A 12929-nucleotide genomic window follows, 5' to 3' on the forward strand; every position below is an offset into this window, starting at 1 on the left:
TTTTCATTTTTTTCATTTTTATATGTTTTGAACTTCTATTTAAAACTCCTTTTGCTAGTGATTGAAGAAAACTCAGTGTTAAAAAAACTGGTGAAGATTCTCCTAACTGAAAAGCAATTATCAAGCAATTTCTCAAATCAATTAGAAAAGGAAGTATGTTAGCTCAGTGTCCTTTTAAGGGCACCAACTTTGGTCAAGATGGTTATTCCCTTGCTATTCCCTTCTATTTTAATTTAATTTAATTTAATAACACTTATATACCGCCCTTCTCCCTGAGGACTCAGGGCGGTTCACAGGGCAGAATAAAATATTCCCTTCCAAGAGCTCTAAGCCCACCAGAGACCACTTTTTATGGTCTCTTCATCCCATTTGTGTCAGAAGCACCAAAGCGCTTCTAGGTTGAAGGTTTAGCTAGTGATATTACCATTGCCCGTGGGATGCCTGACTGGGGGCTCCTTTCATGTTCTCGTTAATATGTCCACCAAACTGTTACCTATTTATCTGCTTGCATTTTCATGCTTTCGAATTGCTAGGTGAGCAGGAGCTGGAAAGAAAGATGGGAGTTCAGACTATCACATTGAAGCACTCAGGTCTTGAATACGGGCTTGTTGATTGTCAAGCCAGCATTCTAACCACTTGAACCACCATGCTCCATCTGGTCCCCTGATGAAGAGTGTCTGGAGCACCTATACGTGATCTCGGGTTCTCTCCTTGCACAGGGAGGAACTACAAAGGGCCAGTTTAATTGCCCTCTCTTCTTTCCACTGGGGTTGTCAACTCCAGTTTTCACAGAGCTGTCTTCAGTTCATCATTTCTTCCCTGGAAGTCAGCACATTTTGTTGGGTTTTTGACCAGAAAAGATCAGCAATTCCAGAGCTTTCTTGGTTAAATGGTTGAGCCTGAGAAATCACCGTATAGGTTGTTAATTTAGTTATTGTAGTTGCGCTATATAGATTCTTATAAAATTATTACTCTTCTTTTTATAAAACATGAAAACATTTTTTTATAAAATAACTAGTTTGAAAGAGAGCTAGGAATGTTTGTTGACTTATTATCAAAATCTGCTCTGAAGTAGCTTAAATACCAATCAATGGTTCATTGGGGTTTGTGTTTTCATGTTTTATAAAAATGTTCTGAGAGAGGGCTTTAATCTCCTAAGGCTGTAGGGGAAAAAATGAAATCTTTGTCTCCCAGCCCATCGTGTGGAGAAATAAATTAGTATAATGATTTATGTTTACGGTTTTAGTCAATTCTGATAGAGATTATAGAGACAAAATGACAAACTGCCTTTGCAGTAAACTTAAATCATGTCAGCCAATCTTTAGTTTTTCCTTACTCTAATTGCTCACCCTGTTCATTTATCTTCCTAGGCAATCTTTAGAAGAAATACCACTTCAATCAGGGCATGTGCAAACCACCAGAGATAAAAAGTTTAGCCTAATTTGTCTCACTAAATTGTAATGCCTCTAGTAAACAAATCGTAACTTGAAATGGATCAAGCTAAGCTAAATGGAAGAACAAGGTACAAAATATTTTCCCTTCTGTAGAGGTACACAATGTTATTTTAATGAATTTTTCATTACCTTGCCCCAGTGAAATGATAAAACAATTTTATATTACAGTAGAGAGTACAGCCTGTCTCATAAAGAATGTAGATTTCAGTGTTTTAAAGCCTTCTGGCTAAATAAATGCATTTCCATATTCACTTGCAACACACATATATATGCTACATTCATTCTGATTAAGGGAACCAAATAGAAGAGATTAAATTTATAATATTATAGTTTATGGTATCCACTTTTGCGATTCAGTCTGTATGCTCTGTACATGAGCAGTTTTAATGAAACTCGCTTTAAATCTATATGGGCTGCATAGTGTACATGGTTAGCAAATTGCCTCATTACTAGACGTAGGACAAAGGACTATGAAATATATAGAAATGTGGTGAGCATACTAGAGAAAATAATGCAGTGACTTGAATACTTTTGGTGGGCTTAATCCCTCCTGTATGTTCCTAAATTGGGGTGGGAAACATAGTCTTCTGGGATGCATATTCCTAAATGCTATTTTTGCAATCAAAAGAACTCCCAATTTTGCAGCCACCCATCAAGAAATAGAACAATTCACTGGCCATTTTTAGTGGAGAATTAATTTAAAAGGGTGGTTTAAGCCTCTAAACATTTTTATAAAGAAACAAAGAGGGAGCAATGAAAATGGCATCACATCACTTTATAGCACTTTTTTCATATTTTTCAAAAATGTGAAAAATGAAAATTGCAGGAAGCTGTGAAACTGTGGACTAGGAGTACAATGGCAAAGCAAGAGATGGCAATTATAGTGCTTAATATTATGTTCTAATAGGAGGGTAGAAATAGAGAGATGGCCTTGGGAGGAGGCAAATGGAAGGACAGATTTGAGGAAAGCTTGGACTGCTTCCCTCATCAGGGAGATGGAATCAGAAGTAATTTTAGGGCTATGGTAGGTTAATATTAACTGGATATTTATAATTTAATTTAATTTAATTTAATTTATTAATATTTCTATACCGCCCTTCTCCCGAAGGACTCAGGGCGGTGTACAGGGCAAGAATAAAACATAAAGTTACAAAAATTAAAAAGTAATTAAATACATGCCCATAAAAACAATAAATACATTAATAAAACCCCCAATAAAATAATAATAAAAACCCCAGCAATCCCACCCTCAGGCCAGGCCGGCTTGTTCGAACAGGTATGTTTTCAGATTGCGGCGAAAGGAGCGAAGATCGGGCGCCGTCCGGAGCTCAACCGGTAACTGGTTCCATAAATCGGGCGCGCCCACAGAGAAAGATCTCCCCCTGGGGGCCACCAATCTACATTCTCTGACCGGTGGCACCCTGAGGAGTCCCTCTCTGTGGGAACGCACAGGGCAGAGGGAAGTTGACGCCGGCAGAAGTAGGTGAACCTGTATTAAAATTCCTTTTTTTCTATTGATAATTGCCAATTGATTCATTTTCTGACAACATTAACCTTCAGGAGTGTCTGCTAATGTGAACAAAAAAATCAAGATGGCAGCCATAAAGACATGATTGAAGCTTTGCCTTTTTAAAAATGTGCATTCCATAAAAAATCCCACAGCTGCTAGAAATCCCTGATTACCTTAGAAATTGTTTGATATTATTGAGCTATCATCTTTCCAACTCGCCACCCTAAGTCCACATGTTGTAGATGTAGGAGAAGAATATATTTGAGCTGGAAGGTGGGGTTAGAGTCATTGCATTGTCAACAAATGCTCCTTGCTATTTGGCCCCAACCCAACAGTATATCCTCCTTGTTATGGGAATTATTTCCTGCTGTACTGCTCTCACCTTTGAGAGTTTAGAATTTTTTTCTAAGATGACATAAATGGCTGAAATGTTGGGAAGATACAGAATAACACAGACTCTTGATTAACAAAACATGACAAAGAAATGAACTTTTATTACATAATTAAAAAGGAGGGTTATTTTTAACCCTATCTCTGTAACAAAGGGATATATTTCCAAATTCTGAGCCTCCTTAAGACCTGTCCTTATACTGTACCTGCATCTCTCAAATCCTTTTTCTTCTGGAATATAACCTACCCAGAAGATATCCTACATTGCCAAGGTTTTATTAGCAGTTTCCTCACCCAATTTTAAGACATCCATAATAATGCATTACAGAACTTCTCCCAACAAGGTGTGCATAAATTATGGCTTAACTAAAAATATATTGATTTTAGTGGGACATATATTACATTGAGTTTTTAAACCTAAAATAGATTATTTACTATAAGTTTAACTTAAGAAACCTAAAGAAATCTAAAATCATATAGTTTTATTCACCAACTTAACAGCTTTTGTCTACATTATTAACCTTTAAAAAACTCATTGCACAGTTAATAATGGGCCCGCTAACTCTGATATGGAGGATTCCTTCAACTTACATTCTGTTAAACTTAGATAGATGCATAGGGCAATGGAGTAAAAGACAATGAAGAGAGTAGATCATTTTTAATTAAACCAGCTAATTAGATTCTTAATGTGATTGATTTTGTGCCATCAAGTTGGTGTCAGCAACCACATAGATAGATTTTTCTCCATGACAATCTGCCCCAACATGGTCTTTCAGATCTTCCAGCAATGCTCCTATGGCTGATATAATTAAGTCCATTTTTCTTTGGTAGTCCTTTTCTCTTTCGTTCCACTTTTTCATCATTGTAGATTTCATCACAGAGCTAGGAGTTTACATAATGTGTCTGAACTGGGATAATTTGAGCCTAGTCATTTGTGCCTCGAGGGAGAACTGTGGCTTGATTTGTTCAATGATCCAGTTGTTTGTTTTCTTAGCTGTTTGTGGTATTCTCAGGAGACTGACCAAAAACAAAGTTCAAAAGAATCAATAATCTTTTTATTTCTTAGGGTAACCTTACAATAAAGTCAGTATTCATTGTTGTGCTTCTTGACTGAACTACCGCTCACAAGACTCAAATCATTTCTCCCCTCTTTTCTTTTACTCTCTGGAACATTTTGGAAGGTCTCTCTTGAAATGCTACTCATACTCTCTCTTCTTCTATGGACCAAGATATGCTTGATGTCCAGTCTGTGGCTTTTCCTCCTGTCTCACAAGGTTATTGATGGTGATTTAGCAGTTAAGCAGTTAAGATGCTAGGCTTGTGTGCTGGAAAGCTGGCAGCCCAGGTTTGAGACCTGAGCACACATGATGGGGTGAGCTCCAGTCCTTGCCCCAGCTCCTGCCAACCTAGCAGTTCAAAAGAATGCAAATGCAAGCAGATAAATAGGTACCACTTTGGTTAGAAGGTAACAGTGCTCCATGACATCATGCTAGCCACATGACTGCAGAAATGTCTTTGGACAGGGTTGGTTTAATGGCCTTGAAATAGAGAGGAGCACTGCCTCCTGTAGTCAGCAATGACTAGTGGAGTAAAATCCGCAGGAACTCTTTTACCTTTTTTAAATCTCAAGATTATTCCCATGTACTATTACATCCACTTAGGTATTTCCAGATATTGTCTATGAGATAAGATAATAAAATACCCTTTTCCTTTTCTTGAAACTTTTTCTAAGTAATAGTTGTTGCACATTTTTAATATGAGATGACAAGAAAGGGAAACTTTTCTAAAAGAGATATCCAGTAAATATTACAATAATGCAGGATCAGTTATTGAATGAATACAAGTAGACATCTTTGCCAAAGAGAGCAGAAAATATATTTTATTTGTAATTAAGAAATTAATAATTAAGATAAATAAAAGTGAGGGCATTGGACCTTCTGGATGAGAGACACATAACTCATGCCAGTTGCCTAAATTCTTATCATTTTCTCATTAGGCGCATCTATCGTGATCATTCATCTACTTATCAGGTCTTTATAATAGCGCAAACATCAAAAGGCACAAAATGTCAGAAAGCTTCTCTGAAGGAATTACCATGTGCCTAATCTTTCAAAACAATTCAGCAAGAAATCAAGTTCTTATTATTACTCTGCTATGGTTAAAATTACATATATTAAAGGCAGCACCAAAAATGGGAAGAATGAGATTTCTTTCTTGTAGCCTTGTCAGAGTTTTCATTTATTTCTCTAAAGTTATTAAAGGCAAGAAAGTTCTTTCTCCTTTTGATAAATGTTAATTCTTCACTTCTATTCTTGTACTGGTATGCTGTAATGCAAACTAAATACATACATGATCAAGTTGAGTCAGAATTAAATTCTAATATTAAGAATGAATTAATATTTTGTCTTTCTAATAAATCTAGACACAAGTTTAGGAAAGGAAAATATGCCATTAAATGAGAATTACCTTTAATGCAGGATAGTTATTTTAGAATACTTTGAAAAAACAAATTATTAATTAGTATTAATACAAATATTAACCTTTATTAATAAAACAATATTTTTGCTATAGATTTACATTTTTGTAGTATAGCCCTGACATTCATAATTGCAATTGGAGTAATTTCAATTGGAGTAAAATAAAATAAGAATTACCAAGACCTCTGGAAGCTTGATTCAAAACATTTCATTTGTGCTTATTACAATAACTTAACTTTGTAGATGATCATTAAATTCACTGCATATTTAAAGTAATCACCTCCATAACTTTGAAGTGGCAGAAGAGACTGATGAGCAACAGCTACACAGCTGGGAAAAAGTAGTGCTGTATGGGGCTGCCATTAAGAAAATCATCACCAAGAGATTGTTATAGAAGAGTAGTGTCAGGTGAAAGTGGCTGGCGAAGGGTACATTTATTCTTTCTCCTATCTATCATTTGCTTCTTTCATAGCCTTCTTCCCCATGATCTTTTTCTGCTTTGGAAAAAGAAAAAGAGAAGGTAGAGAAAAGGTTAGGTCAGGGGTAGGCAACCTCGACTCTTTTATGACTCATGGACTTCAACTCCCAGAATTCCTGAGTCAGCTGACTCAGGAATTCTGGGAGTTGAAGTCCATGAGTCATAAAAGAGCCGAGGTTGCCTATCCCTGGGTTAGGTGTTTCGTCCACATTACTTCTCTACTACATATTGTTCTGTCCCAAATTCAAAACAGTTGAGTCCTTTAAAAACATGTTGCCAGATGGACAGCAGCAAGCATTGCCAAGAGAAAGAAGCCATGTCTTTTCCATCTTGCACCCTCCTCAGCACAAACCTGCCCTAGCAATATCATTTTTCCTACCAGTGCCTCTTAATCTGTATTATTCATTGTTACATTTGTACCCAGTCATTCTTTCAGGAGTTGCATGGAGAAAGGAATCAACCATTTGCTCATCATGTCTTCACCCATAAAATCAGGACAGAATCATGTGGCAGTGAGTCAGAGAAGAGGCAATTTTTTTAAAAAAGGTAAAGGAGTCCTTGTGGATTGTACGCTGCTAGATGTTGCTGACTATAGGGGAGGTGCTCATCTCCACTTCAAAGCCATTGAGCCAGCGCTATCTAAAGACATTTCTGCAGTCATGTGGCCAGTATGACATCATGGAGCGCTGTTACATTTCCACTGGAGTGGTGTCTATCTACTCACATTTGCATGTTTTTGACCTGCTAAGCTGGAAGGAGCTGGGGCAAGGACAGGAGCTCACCCGGTCACATGGTGTACAGGTCTCATATCTGGGCTGCTGGCTTTCCAGCCAACAAGACCAGTGTCTTAATCACTGAGCCACCATGCCACCCAGAGGCAATAAAGGCAGGTTAGAAATCAGCCAAGGGAGTGCAAATATGCTGGCAGTTTTCTGTACTTTGAGGATAAACGAGGCTGTTTTTTATGAATTATTTACACTATCACCCAAAGCCTACTTCCATGATGTTGACTCTGTCTCATTTCCAGACCATAATTCATATAGTATTTATCCTGCCCTTTCCCAAACCAAGATACCTGACAGACAAAACCAGGATAGTGAAGAAAGGCAAGCCAACATCATCATTGTTCTGACATCACAACAAGGTCAAGGAGTTTTGATCATTGTGCATTTATTCCTTTAGTTCTTCTTTGCTGGAGATGGAAATAGTGTTAGAGGGAAGAGAAGGTTAGCGGCAGAATTACAAGCTAAGAACATTATTTGGGCTTTCCCACCTCTCAGTATAATGCAGAAAATAAAACAGTGATTGCACAACAGAAGATGAGAAACATCTTATCTGTTTAAAATGAGGCCTATTCTGCTAGTGACTAGATTATTGGTAGAAATATATTTCCTGAAAGGAAGGAATCTTTGAAATATTAAGCACAGGATCAAACTGAAACTAAATATAAAGGGTAAATGCTGCAAAACATACTGTTAGCCCACACAGTCACAGACATAGCTACATTGTTGATTTTAGCTGAGCCTAAGAAAGCTAAAAGGGACGCGGTGGCACAGTGGGTTAGGACGCTGAGCTTGTCGATCAGAAGGTTGGCAGTTTGGCGGGTCGAATCCCAAGTGCTGCATAGCAGAGTGAGTGCCTGCTACTTGTCCCAGCTTCTGCCAACCTAGCAGTTCGAAAGCACGTAAAATTGCAAGTAGAAAAATAGGGACCACTACGGTGGGAAGGTAACAGCATTCCATGTGCCTTTGGCATCTAGTCATGCCAGCCACATGACCATGGAGATGTCCTCGGACAAGCTCTGGCTCTTCGGCTTTGAAACAGAGATGAGCACCGGCCCCTAGAGCTGGAAACAACTAGCATGCATGTGCAGGGGAACCTTTACCTTTACTTTTTAAGAAAGCTAAGCAACTATTTAGTATTTGAATAGGGATGACAAGGAAATCCCAGGACTGGATACCAGACTGGGGATTGAACCCCCTAAGAAGAAAGCTTCATACCAGATCCCAATAATAAATCCCTGTTTTGAAGACACGTAACTTCTTATTCAGGAACTAAGTTATATGGCAGAAGACATTCATGAAATGACCTAAGACAGAAGTTCTTTATTGTAGGCAGGATTGAAGCCACACACAAGTACGTCAAAGTCTCTGTGTGTTTCAAAATTAGCTTTTTTTCTCATTTTTTTTTACTTCCTTCATGTCCGATTTTCAAAGACTGCCTGGACAGGTCCCTGCAGTTTTCTTGACAAAAGTTTTTAAGAAGTTGCTTGCTATTTGCCTCCTTCCTAGGAGGCAGAGGGAATGACTTTGCCCAAGGTCACCCCGGCTGGATTTATGCCTAAGGTGGAACTAGATCCCATGATCTCCTAGTTTCTAGCCTGATGCCCTATCCACTGCACCATACTGGCTTCCTTTTAATCTTACTTATTTGAATTAATGAATACACAGTGGTTTACTTTGTGGACTTGAGTAGCTGAGATATGTTTACAAAATAGGGCTCTCCAATTGGGAAGCCCTGGTTGCTATTTCACCAGATTCCCCCTTACAAAAGAAACGACATACTGTTTGCATATCATTGCTCATTAGGTCACACTGACTCTGAAATCACCGGGAATTGAACTCAGTTTGGGAGAGTCCTTATTTACTTTTTATACTGGGGTAGCTCTGTGTTCATACTTAGCTGCATTACATACGGGGCTTTCAAAACAAAGAATTTTTTGAAACTGCATAAAATCCTTGTGATCTATAAAAAGCATAATGTTTTTGGCTATGGAATTTTAAACACTAGATTCATGCCTAGAGAGTGCATTGGGAATATAGAAATTAAAAATAAATGTTATTTTGGCTGATGACTCAGGCTCTCAGTTGTTACAAGAAGCTGAATGGCATACCAGTATAGACAAAGCATCATGGGGCAACAGATCACAGTAATAACATTTACAATAAACAATAACAGAACGAAGCTGACTTCTATAAAAATCCCATAAGGAATTTGCTTTATCCATAATTTTTCTGTCCATTTGAGGAACTGTGTCAGAAAAGACCATTATGTTCAATGGCACCAATTAATTTCTTCAACTTTTAATGGCATCTTCCTGAGTAAAAACCCCAGCTAATATCCCAGGCACATGATTGATGATAGCGTATGTTTGATTTCTACTGGATTCCTGATTTTTTTTAGTATTTTTAAAGAGTCCCACTGCAGCCAATCAAGCAATCAACATGAAATACTCAGATCCTTTCTTGAAAAACAGAAGAAAACCAAATGCCAATGTGCCTCCTTTAGCTCGGTTGACAAAGTAGGGATGATTTTCTTTAAGCAATTTTCTAGAAGATGGATTACAAGAATTTTTAGTCCAAGAGAGAATGATAGCCAAGGGGAAATGTTCCATGTGCTTTCCATATAAAGCATTGCAATGTTCTTTACATAGTTGTTCCAATGCAGACATGAATATAATTGTTTCGGAAACACATAATAACAGATTAATTTGTTATTTTTCTGCTCAAATATTGGTTCACGATATTTATTTTAAAAAGAGGCCTGCGGTATTTTGTCTTTAATAAGCTTTTAAACATGCAGAAATTAGAAACAGAACATCAATTCTGAGAAAATTAATTGAATGATTAATGTTAGTTTTGGGTTCAAAACAAAATGGCTGAGTTGAGAACAATATCATTATTTTGCCTGTATATCTCTGGCTCTGGCTCGCTAGCAATGCCAGTTTTGCAAATATATACCTTATTTATGTACTTACATCTGACATTTACCAGCAGCAGACTGAGACCAAGATGCCTGAACCTTCAGCCGCTCTGGCCCAGTTTAGGAGTCCCTGTATTAAAAGAAGGGAACTGGGTCAGTGTGTGGATCCCTCTTCCCATGTAATGGTCTCCCTTGTGCTCCTTCATACATCTGCATTCCAGTCCCTATTTTTTTAAAAAAGGCAATTTCTTAATGTTCCACTTTGTCCAGACTCACCCTGCATAAGATTCTACTTCAATACTTACCATGTATCCACCAGCTGCACCAGATTTCTTCAAATCTGGCCTAGCCTCTAACATACCACTAGCCACAGCAATCCCTATCACGGTCACAACCTAACACCAGTCCCCACAACTACCTCCCAGGTACCAACAAATGATTCCCCCCCAAGTCCATCACTTATTCCATGCGACCCCTTACCCAGTCCAAGTCCTCTCTTACCAGAGTTCAGTGCTGGGGCCCCATCCCATCTGTTCTATCCCTCTGGGGAGCTCTTTGCCCACAAAGTTCAGTGTAACAGCTCTAGACAGTTTCACATTCTGTGGCCCTCAGAATCCCCAGTCACTTGCATCCAATCTTTTTCTACCAGTTCTAATTCTGAAGCTTTTTCTAATGAGATTAATTAAGAATTGAAAAAAATATTGAAACAATTGAAAAAAAAATCTAATTTAATAATTTGAATTATACAGTATTTCCAAGCACGGTGAGGAAAAGAACTAAAGTGGCTTGCTTTTTCTTGCTGTCGTAGACTAGCAATTTCTATCAGCTTGAGGACCATCCTAGGTTTTATGCAGTGTGTCATGTGGGTGGAGGTTTGTTCTCCGAGCTTATGAGTTGGTTTCCAAAAGTTTCGTTACCAGGCTAAGTAACATCTTCAGTAGAATTTAAGGGATGTCAGTGTCAGCCTTCTGATAGCCCAAGTCCCCTTCTGGCCTTTTTCTGTGGGCTAATAGAACACCGACACTGACATCCCCTAAGTTCCACTGAAAATATTCTCTAGCCTGGTAACAAAACATTTGGAAACCAACCCACAAGCTTGGAGAACAAACCTCCACCCTCATCTTATACCCGAGCTACAGATATTTGCCACTATCACAAGTATATCATATGTGCCCCCTGCTTTGGAGAGGGGCTGTCAGGAGTTCTAAGGGGTGAAGTGGAGCCCTAAAAATCTTCAAGGCCAAAACCACAATTTTGCTCCTTAAAATGCCCCTTTCTCCAATGCATCAGGGTGGTTATATTATGGCATGGGCCCGGATTATCTGAGGGAGCACCTGCTGCCAGCGTCAATTATCCATCGTCCTGTGTGCTCCCACAGGGAGGGCCTCCTCAGGGTACCACCGGTCAAGGATTGCCGACGGGTGATCCACAGGGGGAGGGCGTTCTCTGTGGGTGTGCCTGCCCTATGGAATCAACTGCCAACGGAACTCCGGACTGCCCCCAACCTTCGTTCATTTCGCCGGGACCTAAAAACCTGGCTCTTTGAGCTATCTGGTCTGGACTGAGGGGTTTAATGTTTTTAAATTGTGATTTAATTTTTGTGGCTAGACTTAATTTAATTTAATTTTAATTTTATATTGGATTGTTTTTAAATTTTGCCTTGTAAACCGCCCTGAGTCCTTTGGGAATAGGGCAGTATATAAACCGAATAAATAAATAAAATAAATAAATAAATATGTTTTTGGTCCCACCAGTTCTATTAGTTCTCAGAGGAAAACCAGAAGGGCAGTTGGGCCGCAGTTTTTACACCTACATCACAGAGCTTATTTACATAATAGTAGCTTTGGGTACTATTATTGAGGAAGATTTTCCATTGTCAGCTGTTAAAGGAAATTAACATTTTTTCCCAAATATTATATAGTGCTATGCTTTCTAATAATGCTCAGTGCAATAGTCAAGATCTTTCATTCTCAGTAAAGGCCTTGAAAATTAAATAGAATTTTCATTCTCATAGTTTCAACTTTTGATCAGTCAACACAGAGCAGCATTGGGGATGAATTACCATTTAATTGTTCTGTAATTAGTTTCTGTTTTCTGGAAGCTTTGCTGTGAAGCAGTATAATTTTTAGGAGAGACAGCAAGAGGGAGAGTGAATTATGGAAAGCAAAGAAGAAATTAAATACATACCAGCAGAGAACAGGAACTGCTAATTAAGGACCAATTCAGTAGTCTTGCATCTTCACTGAAAATAAAGCAATTAAATACTCAAGACAAAAAGAAGTTTCTAATTAAAAGCATAGCAGGCCTGAAAATGTTCTGTAGAACATTGCACAAGTTGATGTTGTACTGTGCTTCAAGTGAAGAAAAGGAGGAAAAAAACAAACCCTAGAAATCAAACTTTAAAAAAAGATGAGAGGACAATCCGGAAAAATTTAAAAGCAACTAGTTAATAATAGTGGAGTTTCAGTCTGGATTTTATGGTTAAAGTTGGTAGGAAAAGAATGAAAATACTAGACTAAGTAGTTATTGCTCTACATCACAGAAACCTCTACTGTGCTTGCAAATATTTGTAAAACAAAAAGGGGGGAAACACAGTCATGTATGGTTTTCCGACATTAATCAAAGGGAGATCCACATCTCATTTCAGACTTGTTAGACTCCAAACTGCAGTCTCTGATTCACTGAACTTGGCCACAGTCAGGGCATACTTCTATTACCATAGGTTGTTCCTGTGATTTCCCCCCCCACAAACAAAATGTGAAGCTTCATCCAAAGATTGTATTAACTGATCTTCTTGCCATTTTCGATAATATACCAAATAAAATTATCCCCAAGCTAAAGATCGACAGACATATTAACAAATAATTCTCTCTCTCTATTTCTCTCTATAAGCGAGACAGAGAGAGAAACACACACAC

The 12929-nt window shown here is 38.2% G+C and overlaps 1 long non-coding RNA gene across 2 annotated transcripts; it reads right to left on the reverse strand.

Moving 5' to 3' along the window:
* Positions 1–3449: 3449 nt before the first annotated feature.
* Positions 3450–12256, reverse strand: LOC310635821. Of its 2 annotated transcripts, XR_014491535.1 has the most exons (6): positions 12199–12256; positions 10513–10680; positions 10067–10141; positions 7385–7501; positions 6112–6325; positions 3450–4371 (listed from the first exon to the last, which is right to left on the reverse strand). It is a non-coding gene; the product is annotated as an uncharacterized lncRNA (long non-coding RNA). The 2 variants fall into 2 exon arrangements; XR_014491534.1 differs by lacking the exon at positions 10513–10680.
* Between the last annotated feature and the right edge of the window lie 673 nt (positions 12257–12929).

The sequence above is a fragment of the Vipera ursinii genome (assembly GCF_947247035.1).
Source record: "Vipera ursinii genome assembly, chromosome: 2".
In the NCBI taxonomy this organism is placed as follows: domain Eukaryota; kingdom Metazoa; phylum Chordata; class Lepidosauria; order Squamata; family Viperidae; genus Vipera; species Vipera ursinii.